This window comes from Loxodonta africana, chromosome 5 (assembly GCF_030014295.1).
Source record: "Loxodonta africana isolate mLoxAfr1 chromosome 5, mLoxAfr1.hap2, whole genome shotgun sequence".
NCBI lineage: Eukaryota > Metazoa > Chordata > Mammalia > Proboscidea > Elephantidae > Loxodonta > Loxodonta africana.
Genome location: NC_087346.1, coordinates 61921815 through 61937969, shown reverse-complemented (window position 1 = coordinate 61937969; position 16155 = coordinate 61921815). Strand labels below are relative to the sequence as shown.

The following is a 16155-nucleotide window of genomic DNA, read 5'->3' as shown; positions in this document are numbered from 1 at the left end:
ATTGTCCAGCTTTTGAATGCTTATGAGACCACAGAAAATATCATGACTTGGGTCAGGCATGCCTTAGTCCTCAAAGTGACACCTTTGCTTTTTAACACCTGAAAGAGGTCTTTTGCAGCGATTCGTCCAATGCAACACATCCTTTGATTTCTTGACTGCTGCCTCCATGGGCATTGATTGTGGATCCAAGTAAAATGAAATCCTTGACAGCTTCAGTCTTTTCACCACTTATCACGATGTTGCCTATTTTTTGAGTTGTGAGGATTTTTGTTTTTTTTTTTATGCTGAGGTGTAACCCACACTCAAGGCTGTGGTCTTTGATCTTTTTCAGCAGGTGCTTCAAGTACTTTTCCCTTTCAGCAAGCAAAGTTGTGTCATTTGCATTATGTAGGTTGTTAATGAGTCTTCCTCCAATCCTGATGCCGTGTTTTTCTTCATATAGTCCAGCTCCTAGTATTATTTTCTCAGCCTACAGTTTGAATAAGTATGGTGAGAGGATACAACCCTGACACACACCTTTCCTGATTTTAAACTAAGTAGCGTCCCCTTGTTCTTTTCAAACAACTGCCTCTTGGTCTATGTACAGGTTCCACATGAGCACAATTAAGTGTTCTGGAATTCCCATTCTTTCAATGTTAACCGTAATTTGTTATGATTCACACAGTGGAATGCTTTTGCATAGTCAATAAAACAGAGGTAAACATCTTTTTAGTATTCTCTGCTTTCAGCCAGGATCTATGTGTCTTCAGCAAAGATATTCCTTGTTCCACTTCCTCTTCTGAATCTGGCTTAAATTTCTGGCAGCTCCCTCTCAATACACTGCTGCAAACTTTTTTGAATTATATTCTGCAAAACTTTACTCGTGTGTGATATTAATGATATTGTTTGATAAGTTCCTCATTCCTTTGACTATAGAATCAATATTTTGTCTTAGAATTCTTCAACATTGCAACTTGCAGCTTGAAAAATGCTGAACGTGTTCTTCCCTTTTGGTTTTCTAATTCCAGGTATTTACACATTTCATTATAAACTGTCTTGTCGAGTCTCCCTTTGAAATCTTCTGTTCAGCTCTTTTACTCTTTCATTTATTTTCTTCCCTTTTAGCTACTCTGTGTTCAAGAGCTAATTTCAGTATTCTGACATCCATTTTGGTCTTTTCTTTGTTTCCTGTCTTTTTAATGATCTTTTGCTTTCTTCATGTATTAAGTCCTTAATGTCATTCCACAACTCATCTGGTCCTCGGTCATTAGCACTGAATGTGTCAAATCTATTCTTGAGATGATCTCTAAATTCAGGTGGGATATACTAAGTTTGTACTTTGGCTCTCGTGGACTTGTTTTAATTTTCTTTATCTTCAACTTGAACTTACATATGAGCAATTGATGGTCTGTTCCCCATTCAGCCCCTGGCCTTGTTCTGACTGATGATATTGAGCTTCTTCATCATCTCCTTCTACAAATCTAGTCAAGTTGATTCTTGTGTAATCCATCTGGCAAGGTCCACGTGTCTAATTGCTGTTTATGTTGTTGAAAAAAGGTATTTGCAGTGAAGAAGTCGTTGGTCTTGCAAAATTCTATCATGTAATCTCTGGCACTATATCTGTCACCAAGACCATAATTTCCAACTGCTGATCCTTCTGTCTTTTCAACTTTCGCATTCCAATCACAATAATTATCAAGGCATCTGGATTGCATGTTTGATCAATTTCAAACTGCAGAAGTTGGTAAAAATCTTCAATTTCTTCATCTTTGGCCTTAGTGGTTGGTGCATAAATTTGAATAATAGCCTTATTAACTGGTCTTCCTTGTCAGCATAAGGATATTATCCTGTCACCGACAGCACTGTATTTCAAGATAGACCTTGAAATATTCCTTTTGACAGTGAATGTGACGTCTTTCCTTGTCAGTTTGTCATTCAGACATAGTAGACCGTGTCACTGTCTGATTCAAAGTGGCTAATAACAGTCCATTTCACACACTAATGAATAGGATATTGATTTTCAAGCATTCCATTTTATTTTTGACACTTCCAATTTTCCTAGTTTCATACTTTGTGCATTCCACGCTCCTATTATTAATGGATGTTTGCAGCTGTTTCTTCTCATTTTGTGTCGTGCCACATCAGCAAATGAAGAACCTGAGAGCTTTGTTCCTTTTACGTCCTCATAAGATTGACCCTACTTTGAGGAGGCAGCTCTTCCCCAGTTGTATTTTGAGTGCCTTTTTCCAACCTGAGGGGCTTATCTTCCAGCACAATATCAGACAATGTCCCCTTGCTATTCATAAGGTCTTCATGAGCCAGTTATTTTTTAGAAGTAGATCACCAAGTCCTTCTTCCTAGTCTGTCTTAGTCTGGAAATTCCTCTGAAACTTGTCCCCCATGGGTTACCCTGCTCGTATTTGAAATACTGGTGGCATAGTTTCCAGTCTCAGCAACATCCCAGCCACCATAGTATGACAAACTGACAGACAGTGGTGATCTACTAGGTCTCTTGAAAAAAAAAAAGGGAAGATTAATTCCATCCACAGTGTGTGGCTTTGTTCTATAGCTCCAACAGGACACCAAATTCAATCTAACAAGATTAACCTATAATTTTTACATAAAAGCAATAAATATAGCAAGGAGGAGTTGGTGGAGACACCAGTGTTTTCGTTTCATTATATATAATTGCTGTTTCTTAGGAAAAGACTCAGCTTAAATGAGGAATCAGGAAATATATACTAAAAAAACTAAATTCAAAGCAAGTGGTAGTAGAGAATGTCCTTGAAAATTGTTTTGATTATTTTATATAAAATCTAAGCTATATATTTTTAGATGGAAAATAAATGACTTTATAATGAAAAATTATATTTCTTATAAAGCAGATACCAACCAAAAAACCAAACCCAGTGCCGTCGAGTTGATTCTGACTCACAGCAACCCTACAGGACAGAGTAGAACTGCCTCGTAGAGTTTCCAAGGAGCACCTGGCGGATTTTAACTGCCGACCCTTGGGTTAGCAGCTGTAGCACTTAACCACTACACCACCAGGGTTTCCATAAAGCAGACAGGTTTTTTTAAATGGAAAAGATACTTTTAACACTTTTGCTCTCTCTTTGAGAACCTGGAATCCTCAACCACAAAAACTTATTTGTGTATCTTGAAATTCATGAGAAACTTAAAAGCTGTACTTATAAATATATTGTAGCAGATCAGCTTATGGACATTCTTGCTCAGGTTTACTTTATTTTTTATTCGTTATTGAAGGTACTTTTTACTCTTTATCAGCTGCAGCATCCCAGATTTAATTTTCCAAGACTTTCTGAAGCATAATTTATAAATTCAGTGTGTCCTGTATGTGCTCGGCTATTTAAGCCTGTCACATTCTGATTGTGCCTGAGCTTTAATGGATTTGCAGGAAGAGTTATTAGCACATTTGATCCATGTTTCATATCGAAAGGTCAGAAAGATAAAAGATACGTTTGCAGATAAATGAATATGAGATAAATTTTAGAGAAATTAATTTCGTGGTCCTTATGTTTATTTGGATGATATTTTGTCTATGCCTATTGTTAGGCAGTGGTGATAGAGTTCTACAATATGACATGATCATATTAGAAAAAGATGAAGTTTATTATTTTATAAGCTTTATTAAAAACATTTCTACTAGGAGAACTTAATTCTATTTTAGGATAAAAATTTGTATTTAACAATTTGTATTCAGGAAAACATGCCATTGTTATTTGCCATTGCCAAAGAGAAATATTTTACATGGTCATTTTCATACTTTTTACTTTCATTTTTATATTGACATTTTAATTTTAGTCTCATTGTATAATCTTTTGACTTAAACTGTCTTATGAACTCATTAAACTCGAACAGATATTGTGTACTAAGGATGAATGAGAAAAATTGAAAACATACTTTGTGTTTTATACTTGTAGAAACTTTAAAAGTTGAAATTCTGGATTACAGAAAGCATTCAGAAAATAAGGACATTCCAAGGGAAGCATCTTGGTTCTTACTCAAAGATACATATCTATGAAATATTATCACATACTTTCACTGATTTTAGAACATTATTCTGAATTGAGGATAACTTTCTAGACATAACATAAATTAGTTGTAATTTTATGTGGCTTTACAAATGACTTTAATTCAAAGGAAAATGATTTGTGAAAAGTTTACCTTGTGTTACTTGATGTATCTAAAAGTAGCAAAATATGTGGGTGCTTCCCTAGAAAGATACATTTGTTAAGCTGTTGTTTGTTAAATAAATCTTCAAGTAACAAACGTTTTCTACAAAATATAACTCATGTTTTAACTACAAGTAAGCTCAAATGAGCTAGAAAACAAGGCTAAAGATCAAGGTAGCATTTAGTATATATTTCTGCCCCTCTGGAAGTGAAAAGACCGGATAATCACTCTGGGGTGCTGTTTCCATTACAGGCCAGACGGCTTCTCATAGTGGTCAGAAAGAAAGCCTTTAAGAAACCTAAGGATGAATCTCTTAAGGAACAAAACCGTGGTAGTACACATAAACCAAAACAAACTCATTGCATCCAGTGACCCTATTAGAGTAGAACTGCCTTATAGGGTTTCCAAGGAGCCACTGGTAGATTCAAACTGCCGACCTTTTGGTTAGCAGTTACAGCTCTTAACCACTGCACCGCCATGACTCTCAACTAAAGAAGTAAGGTGTATGCACACTGTTAGCAGTCACATGATCTAGGCTCAGTCTTCAACAGTCTATCCCAATCGATCCCTTAAACTGCACCCTTTATACACCACGCGACCCTCAGCCCCAAATTTAATCTTTTAGGAGGTACTGTCTGTCTTACATGATTCCATAAAGCAACAGTGTAGACGTACAAATCTCCCACGTGATACAAACACACAGAGCAGTTTCAAAGGACAGAATGAAAAGGAGCTGGGCACTTGTGACTCCTGGAAGTGGATAAAGCAGAAATGCTAAGCATTATGGAGGGTTCCCTGAAGTTCTGAGATTCTGGGTCCTTGGCTTTTAGGGCAACAACCTAATGTGGCTTCTTTTATATGAAGATTTCTGAATACTCTTCATGGAGGTTCTGAATCAAGATTAAATTGGTCTAGTTTGGGAGCCAAATGTTTTCGGATTAAACAAGTATCCACACTGGATCCAATGCCAGCAGTCTTTGGAGCATACTTTAGGAAGCATGACCCCACTGTACTTTTATCTATTTATTTTGTGGTATACTTGTATGTTGTGCATCCACAGTAGTGTAGGCATTGCTCAGAGATCACACACTAACTCCTTTATTGAGTCCTTTCCATAATTCTTTGTTCAATAAATATTAGTTGGCCAGTTATTCAACAAGACATGACCCTTGCTCACCAATAACCTGCATTTTAATATAAGAGTATTTTATTCTCTAAATGTTTAGTAAATATCCATGATGCAGAAAAATACACTACAAATCTTCTCATTGAACACACTTGTCTATTAGGAGAATTCTCACATACAGAAATAATCATTATAAAACATGGAAAGTAATGTCATAAAGAAGTTGAGATAAAAGGTTTTCCCAGGAGATTGCTTTCAGCTTTGAGGTGGGAATGAAAATGTGATGTTGCAGGAAACCTCTTCCTAGTGCTGTTGGAATATGAGCTGGATTTTGAAAGACAGAATTGATACAACCAGGGAAGAAAACATTAGCAGATGATGGAAGATTTTAAGGTGTGCACACAGAATTGCATATTAGATATGTATGTAGAACAATTTGGAAATTGCATAGGACAATTTCATGTCCAATCATAGAAATATGATTGAAATGCTACGTTTAGGACCACGTGAGAGACCCCTTTGATTGTTAAATAAGGAGTATAAACCACATGTGTAGATAAGGAAAAAACACTGAGATGGGGTGAGGAGCAGCATTTCAGGAATATATACCAGGAAAGCATGTGATGGATTAAAGAGGGGACGATCAATATTTAGGAGACCTTTAAGACTAGGATATATGTAAAAAAAATAAATAAATAAAATGAATTTAAATAACAAAACAAGGGAAAATAATGTGAGGGATTTACGCAAATTCAATAGGTCTTGGTAACTATAGGCTGTAGGGGAGAAGGAGGAATAAAAGCAACCCTCAGAATTTTAAAGCTAGCTGCCCAAAAGTATTGTGATGATACTAACAACAACAATGAAAAAAATCACTGTATCAAAAAGAATCTATTACAGGGTATATCTAGCTCAATTGGCTTAACAGAAAAAAACCAGTGCCGCTTAACATAGTGTATTAAAAAATGTTCTACATCCAACTGTGGTGACCAGTGACTGGGATCTTAAAAGTCTGCAAGCAGCCATCTAAAATACGTTTACTAGTCTCATCCTGGCTGGAGCAAAGGAGAATGAAGAAGACCAAAGACACAAGGCAAAGATTAGTCCAAATGACTAAAGGACCACAACTATCATAACTGCCACCAGACTGAGCCCAGAACAACTAGATGGTGCCCAGTTACCAACACCAACTGCTCTGTCAGGGATCACAGAAGAGGGTCCTGAACAGAGTGGTAGAAAAACGTAGAACAAAATTCAAATTCACACACACGAAAAAAGACAGCCTTGCTGGTCTGACAGTGACTAGAGAAACCTTGAGAGTACGGCCCCAAACACCTTTTTAGCTCAGTACTAAAGTCACTGCTGAGGTTCAAACTTCAGCCAAAGACCGTTGTTTTTGTTGTTACGTGCCGTCCAGTCGGCTCTGACTCACAGTGACCCCATGTGCAACAGAACAAAACACTGCCTGGTCCTGCACCATCCTTACAATCATTATGCTTGAGCCCATTGTTGCAGCTACTTGGTCAATCCATCTTGTTGAGGATCTTCCTCTTTTTTGCTGACCCTCTACTTTTTCCAAGCATGATGCCCTTCTCCAGGGACTGATCCCTCCTGATAACGTGTCCAAAGTATGTGAGACCTAGTCTTGCCACCCTTGCTTCCAAGAAACATTCTGGCTGTATTTCTTCCAAGACAGATTTGTTATTTCTTTTGTCAGTCCATGGTGTATATTCAATATTTTTCACAAACACCGTAATTCAAAGATGTCAGTTCTTCTTTGGTCTTCCTTATTCGTTGTCCAGCTTTTGCATGCATATGAGATGATAGAAAACACCATGGCTTGGGTCAGGCACACCTTACTCTACAAGGTGACTCTCTTAGTCATCTAGTGCTGCTATAACAGGAATACCACAAGTGGATGGCTTTAACAAAGAGAAGTTTATTTTCTCACAGTCCAGTATGCTAGAAGTCCGAATCTAGGGCGCCAGCTCCAGGGGAAGACCCTCTCTCTCTGTCGGCTCCAGAGGAAGGTCTTCGTCATCAGTCTTCCCTTGGTTTGGGAGCATCTCAGTGCAGGAACCTCAGGCCCAAGGGACACACTCTGCTCCTGGCACTGTTTTCTTGGTGGTGTGAGGTTCCCAACTCCCTGCTTGGTTCTCTTTCCTTTTTATCTCTTGAGAGATAAAAGGTGGTGCCAGCCACACCCCAGGGAAACTCCCTTTATATTGGCTCGGGGATGTGACCTGGGTAAGGGTGGTGTTACAATTCCACCCTATTCCTCTTTAACATAAGATTACAATCATAAAATGGAGGACAACCCCAGAATACTAGGAATCATGGTCTAACCAAGTTAATACACACATTTTGGGGGGACAAAATTCAATCTATGACAGTGACATCTGTGCTTTTCAAAACACTTTAAAGAGATCTTTTGCAGCACATTTGCCCAATGCAGTGCATCCTTTGATTTCTTGACTGCCACTTCCATGAGTGTTGATTGTGAATCCAAGTAAAATGAAATCCTTGACAACTTCAGTCTTTTCTCTATTTATCAGTATGTTTTTTTTTTTTTTTTTTTTTTGCTTATTGGTCCAGTTGTGAGGATTTTTGTTTTATGTTGAGGTGTAATCCATACTAAAGGCTATAGTCTTTGATCTTCATCAGTAAGTGCTTCAAGTCCTCTTCACTTTCAGCAAGCAAGGTTGTGTTATCTGCATAATGCAACCAAAGATTAGACAAGTCTGTAGGGCCAACAATAACACACATGCAAGACACGCTTCATAGTTCTATCATGTATATGAGACTAATGTGCACACCAGCCCAAAAGAAGATGAGAAGGCAGGAAAGGACAGGAAAATTGGATGAAGGGAAACAGGGAACATGGGTTGAAGAAGGGGAGAGTCTTGACACATGGCGTTGTTGGCAGCTGTCATGGTTTGAATTATGTCCCCCCAAAATATCTGTCAACTTGGCTAGGTCAGGATTCCCAGTACTGTATGATTGTCTACCATTTTGTCATCTGATGTGATTTTCCTATGTGTTGTAAACCCTATCACTATGATGAATGAGATGGATTAGTGCCAGTTATGTTGATGAGATCTACAAGATTAGATAGTGTCTTAAGCCAGTCTTTTTTGAGAAATAAAAGAGAGAAGTGAGCAGAGGGACATGGGGTGTCATACCACCAAGAATGAAGAGCAGGAGAGCACATCCTTTGGACCCGGGGCCCCTGCACTGAGAAGCTTCTCAACCAACGGAAGACTGATGAGAAGGACCTTCCTCCAGAGCAGACAAGGAAGGCTTTCCCCTAGAGCTGACTCCCTGAATTTGGACTTGTAGCCTACTAGACTATGAGAGAATAAACTTCTGTTTGATTAAGCCATCAACATTTAGTGCTGTTGTAGCAGCACTAGATAACTAAGGCAACAATCAGTGTCACAAAACAATTTGTGTATGAACTGTTTAATAAGAAACTAATGTGTTATGTAAACTTTCACCTAGATGAAAATAAAATGAATAAAAAGGGAAAAAATATCTATTAGATTCCTTTGTGTTTAAGCTTCCTGCCCCCCCCCCCCCCACCACCCAGTGTTTATTTCTTCCTGCCTACTTGGAATTTGGAAAATGTGGTATGGATACCAGGGGAAGAGCAGCCAGTGAAGCAAGGAGGAAAGGAAGGGGTATCTATAAAGGAGAGACAATTGATCTGTCTCTCTGTAGCATAGAATGTACTAAGCCTTTTTTCAAGAAAAATTATGCAACACATTAAATGTTAAGTAATCTTTACCTTTGATGTAAGCTATTTATTGACATTTATATTTACTGAAAGGAACCCTGGTATCCCAGTGGTTAAGCGTTTGGCTGCTAACCGAAAGGTTGGCACTTTGAACCGACCCAGTGGCTCCATGGGAGAAAAAAACTGGTGATTTGCTTCCATAAAGATTACAACCAAGAAAGCCCTATGGGGCAGTTCTGTTGTGTCACATGGGGTCACTACGAGTTGGAATATGCCCAACAGCACCCAACAACATACTTACTAAAAATGAGAACTTCGTAAGAGGGAAATAAATAACTTAAAAAGGTGCCTGATTCTTTATAACATTTAATTTTTTGAATTAGTTACTAAGCCCAATATTTCCTGTTGTGTTTGAGATTCTATGGTATTCTGCATAATTTATCTAAGTATTTCAAAATCAGCTTTTCAACAAATGAACTTTATTCATTTATTTTTTTTTAATTCCATCTTCTAATTCCTTTAAGCTACCACAAATAAACCTGTATCATTCAGACGAGAAAAGTTTTGTGAAAATGATTTTAATCAATTGAAATTTATTTATAAAGATAAAGAATGTCAATTGACATTAAAGTACAGTTGTTCTTCAATATCCTCTTACAAGTGTAAGTTTGATCTGTCATAATTGAGAAAAGAAAAACACAAAGAGAATCCATAGACTTGAAATGTGGTTTCATTTATTATCTGAACATAAGTGTTTGTGGGTAGTGGTTGCTGTACTAGTTGAGAGTCACTTATATGATTGTTAGTATATTTTCTAGTTGGAAATATTATCTGAATATTGTTATATAAAAACACACAAGGAATAGATTTTTAAAATTTGTTCTTAAATATGCTTTACCCCTGAACTTTGAGGAAAGGATTAAACCCACCACCCTGTCGGGTCGATGCCGACTCATAGCGACCCTACAGGACAGAGTAGAACTGCCCCATAGGGTTTCCAGGGAACGGATGGTGAATTCAAACTCCAGCCTTTTGGTTAGCAGCCAAACGCTTAACCACCACAACATTAGAATATGTGTTCTTCTATGAAGACTTAGAAAAAAACAACCAAGAGTAAGCTGACATGTTAGCATGGCATGGCAGAGGCTTTTCTTTTTTTGTAAGACAGTTGGAAGTTTTATACATGATATGATTCTTCAGTAAAAGTGGGAAAATGAATGTCACGAAATAAAAAGTATAGAGAATGTATTTATTTAAAAATCTTTTTGGGTAGAAGGATTTTCTGGTTTCACATTTGAGTAAATATTTTTCAGTGATATTCAAATTATTGCCTAATATTTAAATGAGGGTCTCTAAATATGAAATTCATGCAATTATCACTGTGAATACTTTTACTTAAGTTTATTTTATTAACACATGCAATGTTTTTCCTGTATAGTTTCGACCATCTCTGTCTTCTGTTTTCTTAAAACTGTTCTCCTTTCAAAAACTCTAGGAAGTATATGTGATGTCTTAACATATTTAACATAGCTTTAGCTATGAGATACAGGTATGGATGAAGAAGTAAAAGTAGAGATAGAGGTATATCTTCGAATTTTAACTGCCTGCCATGTTTATTTCTAATTCTGGAAATGAAACTTCTGACAAAGGTGTGCAATGACAGAATTCTTGATTTTTTTCAATCTCTCCATTGTTCTTAGTGTAAAGCGCAAATCTCTTAATATGCCTTATAAATGCCAGCAAGATCTGATCCCTGCTTTCCACTCAACCTTCATTTTGTTTACCTTCTATTCATATTTTACACACCAGCCTTCCTGAACTCTCTGTTCCCTGAAAAGGACTGCTTTTATTGCTTCCAGACCTTAGAACTTATTTTTCTTGTAGGGAAAATTAATCTCCTCTCTCCTAAATTTCTCCATTCCCACCTTTTGCTTGGCATCTAAGCATCTTTTATGTCCCAATAGATTTCTTATTCATCCATGTATAGCCTTTCTTATACATCTTTACATTCTAGGAAGCATTTAACATGTCTGGTTTACTGATAATATAAAGCTGTTGTTGTTATTGTTAGATGTCGAGCCAGTTCTGACTTACAATGATTCAATGTGACAGAGTAGAACTGCCTCATAGGATTTTCTGGACTGTGTTTTTCACGGAAGCCAATCACCAGTCTTTCTCCCATGGAGCCACTTGGCTGGGTTTGAACTGCCAACCTTTCGGTTAGCAGCTGAGCAAACAGTTTGCACCACCACCAAGCTGTATTGTGAGTTTATTCTTTTCTTAACATTGAGATAACTGATTTGAGCTTCTTTTACATTTAAATTAATTAGAGCTAATTTTTAATCATTCATAACTGATCCTTAAATTAATACTTTTTGTTCAAATATAGCCTTTATTAATCTATTATTTGTGTGTTAAAGTTCCTTTAATAAAATTTTAGTTAATAAAATGTTAGTTGAATCATATTCCTAATCAACATTTGTAAATCCCTAGCATTCTTATAAAATGAAAAGAAACTAACAAATCTTTTAAGAATAAAAATAGCTTGAGAAGAAAACGGTAAATGCAGACAAAACTGATAAAATTACTTATTTCATATTGCGTATGTTTTCTGATTATACTTATAAACTATTAAATATATAATGTAACTAATCCAGTATAACTATTAAGAAAGTACCACAGGGTTCATGTGGCCTGTGTCTTGCTTATCATCCATCATCTGCCCACCCAAAAGCGCTCAATAACATATAGAAAGGAAGGAAGTCAAAGTCAATTACTAGTTTGAGACACAGTTAACTCATTGATTTCAACTAGTTGAAAAATAATTTTGTTTCACTCCATTATTTCAGTATCCTTACTTGATGTTTACTTTGCACATCTGTTAACAGAATAATGTAGGCAAGAGAAAATTAAAGTGTATGAGTTTAACTACTAACATCACTGAAACTCTCTGAATTGCGTTTTCTCATCTGTAAAATGGTAAGAAAACTACTGCTTCAAAGAGAGCCCACACACAGACTCCATCCAATAAGATAGTGTAATTGATAATGTTTTAAAACCAAACTACTCTACAAGTAGTTGGAATTACTACCAATATTTGTGTTTCTTTTCATCTACCTATCATATTGTTCAATACAACATTATTGGTAAAGCAGAATATTGGAGAGAATAAAATATTGATAATGAGGATATGTTCAAATAAATGATCATGCATCCAAAATGTGTGATAATATGCTCCCATTATGACAAATAAGGAGGATTTATATTTACTACCATGGAAAAATTTCCAAAGTACATTGTGAAATTAAAGTAAACTTGGAAGCATAGATGCCACACTGTTGATGGGTTTCCCTTCCCTGAGAGTGGAAGTGCAGTACAGTATTAAAGGGGAGAGCTTCACATATTTCTGTGTGCACTCTTTGGCTTTTTTTTTTTTTCTTTTAACAGTGAGAATAGATACATTTTGTAATATTCTATTTATCTTTAAAAATAAAATATTTAATAAATTAAATAATATAACCTAACATTTGGAGGGATAACAACACATGGTTGCCTACAGTGTTCCTCTGGTTTTGCATTTGAGGGAGCAGCTGACATGTGAGATTGCACTGCTGTCTACCAGCCAGCTGAAAGTGTTCCCAGAAGGACACCAACCAAAGTATAATGGATGATTTCCAAAGTAAAACCCTTGATAGCATGCCAGTTTGGGGAGAACTTATCTTTCTGAAATTGAATTCAGTTTTTAGTTTCCACAGTCTAATAGCTAAAAGGATTTTTAGTTAGTTACTAATGGAGATATTTGGGAACTAGAATATGATGCTCTTTATGCTAATTATTTCTTTAACATCCAAGAGGGTTGGAGGGTAGCACCCTCCGGTTAGTGATGAGAAGGGAGCCAATTCCTAATTAAATATTTTCTTGAGTCTGGCAATAACAGGAGTATTCTAAAGTGGAAACTGATAAACACTTTACTTACTTCAAGGACTTTTATATTCCCTTCTTTATTATACCAGATGTGTGCTGCCAACTTAAGTAATTACTGTTTTCCCAGTGCGAAGCTTGATGAAAGTATTTTTACTCAAAAATATTCTAACCAAAAATTCAATTCTTTTTTTTTTTCCTTTTGGGTTCTTCATTTCACAAAAGTAAAATAATGTTTAAAGCTTTTTGAGAAAATCCACACAGTAGCATTCATATAGGAATGATTTTTCATCTAGTACAGATAAAGGACCCAGAAACTTGCTAAGAGGAGACTTTTCCTAAAGATTTTTAAGTTAGATAACACAGTGGTGAAAGCATTAAAAATATATAGACATTATATATTCATAGGAAATTATTCATATTTTGGCAGATTATTTTGTTTTCCTCTTTTGAATATCTTTAGTTACTTTTACTTGTATTTAATATTTCTAGAGAGTTAAGATAAAAGCAGAGAGTCGCATTCCTGAATGTCTGCCAATGAGTGCTTAAACTCATTATTTTCATCAGCAATTTTTGCTGTATGTGATGAACTTCCCATGAGAACATGCTTAATTTAAGATTTTGCTCTTCTCAGTTTCAAGGAACTCTTCAATTTCAATTTTAATTTCACCTTTGTAAATGTCAAATTAATATTGAGTACATGGAAAAAATTAAGGGACTTACTTGAAAAACTATATGTAAATGATATGTATTTGTTATTGGTAAATGTTAGTTACTATTGCCTAAAGCAAATTAGTAGTGATCAAATTCACTATTTAAAGTCCTATTTATACTTCAATTGATAATGGTAATCATTAGCTTAAGTAAGAGATTGTGTTTAAAATCTATCAGTACAGATGAATAAAAGGAAATGATTTATTTTCAAGGTATGGATATCACACATCTTAGATTTCACAATAGATTGTAGCATGTTGACATTTTGTGTAAGGCAGTAAATTGTTTTGCATCATAATAAAAATTTAAACACCTAACTTTCTTTAATACTTTACTCATTGGCATCCGTAATGTAGGCAGAAACATTAATATTACACATGCAATTAAATGTAAGAGAAATACAACAGAAGAATCATCTAATGCTCCATCCTTGGGGAGGAAAAAAAGTTGTTTTGCTGCGTTTTGTACTACTCGTAGAAATATAGTTTCATACACATACTGTGAAAATTTCCATAAATAAAGTAATTAAATTAAATGATAGAATAAAAAAATTATAAGAAAAATAGAAAACAGATGAGAGTTTAAACTTTCCCACAAACTTTCTAGGCTCATGTATGAAGGAATATAGTATTTACTTAACACATGTAGAAAAACAAGAACAATACAAATATTTAAATCTTATAAAGAGCAAATATGTATTCAAAGAGAAATAGGTTTGTCCAAAGGAAAAATTATGTATTTATATTGGAAACCCATTGCCATTGAGACAATTCTGACTCATAGCAACCCTATAAGACAGATTAGAACTGCCCCAGAGGGTTTCCAAGGAGCGGCTGGTAGATTCAAACTACCGACCTATTGGTTAGCAGCTTAGCTCTTAAACACTGTGCCACCAGGGCTCCACATGTGTAAAAATTACATTTATTTCACACGGGAGTATATGGCTATGCTTTCTTATCTTCTTAATTGTGAAATTCTTATTTTATACCCAGGACCTGTAGACATATTTCATGAGAGTCTACTGAACACATCAATTAGAATATCAAATATGTTAAATGTTTTCAGTCTGCCAATTAAGTATATTTCATGCCATTGTGTTGACATGAAAATATACTTAATTAAATAACTGATGTTATTTCTGGAGTTTGAATTATAATAGCAAATTGAAATACAAATTGAAAAATTTTTCTTAAGTCTCAAACTTAAATGCTTTAACCTGAACAGTTATTAATATCATATGACTAATCATGCTCATCCCTATTTGTCCATTTATTAGCAAGTATAAATTAAAAGATACAATCAGTGAATAACTTTTTTTTTCTAAGACATAGAACACACTTATCTACTTACTGAAAGCTACGTATTATATATGCTCTGTTGGCATTTTTCTTTCCTCTTTTGCTATACTATCGGCACCCTTCTTCCCTATGCAATATTCTATATTTATAAATTTCAGGGAGGTATTGAGACATATTGAGATTATATACTCAACTTCTGTGATTTTTCAAAATTAACGAAAATTACTTAGTGAATACTACCTATCTTGAATTTAATTTATCACTAATTTCTCATAATTGCTTATTAACTGCTATTTCATAACCAGAATAACTGAAGTATACAACAAAGATATTTGTATATAAGGAGGTTTTGGAGAATGGGAAATTACGAACTTTTGAGATTCCAGATATGTCATTTAATAGGCAAATATATGACCTTTGTTACCAAACATATTACTAGTAGAAGAAATGGGTCTTTTGCTAGTTGTGTAAGAACATTAGACAAATGAGTACACTTTTGTTCTTACTAGTACTTAGTGGCAAAACTATGTTCTCAGGCATTTCATTTTAAATAAATAACTGTTTTAGCAAATATTGTAGTTCAGGTAGGGTCAGGGGCAACTACTTTGCAGTACGTAGCGCCATTATTTTGTTGACGTTCTCACAAGACATACTTCAATTTCAACAATAGAATTCCATTTAATGTAAAAAAGTTAATTTTACATTTAGGTAAATAATTCATACAAAATCAAGTACAATATACAATTCTTACTGTGTTTTTATACAATGTCTTTAACTGGCATTCTCATTTTAATATCTTCCCAATAATAAGATATATAAATCAGTCCAACCATTTTCTACCAGATACAATTATTTAGAAAAAGGACAATTGACACCTTTACAAATTAACATTCATTTTGTTTGCTACCTATTTTTTTCTTTGACATCCTTTGAGTTTTGTTTTTTTTTTTTTTTCTCTTCTTCCACCAAAAATACATTGTCCATAGCCTTTGTCATTCAGGGTCTCTGCAGGGAAAAAAGCACATGAATTTGGTAACTCAGGAAGGGTTTAATAGAGAATATTTACAAAGGTAGGAGCCCTGATGGCATAGTGGCTAAGAGCTCGGCTGCTAACCAAAAAGTCAGCAGTTCAAATCCACCAGCTGCTCCTTGGAAACCCTATGGTTCAGTTCTCTGTCCTATAG

The 16155-nt window shown here is 35.3% G+C and overlaps 1 protein-coding gene across 7 annotated transcripts in view; it reads left to right on the top strand.

Moving 5' to 3' along the window:
* Positions 1-16155, top strand: part of CCSER1 (coiled-coil serine rich protein 1) — an 845607-nt gene that overhangs the window by 407112 nt on the left and 422340 nt on the right. The gene's annotated exons all lie outside the window — the stretch shown is intronic.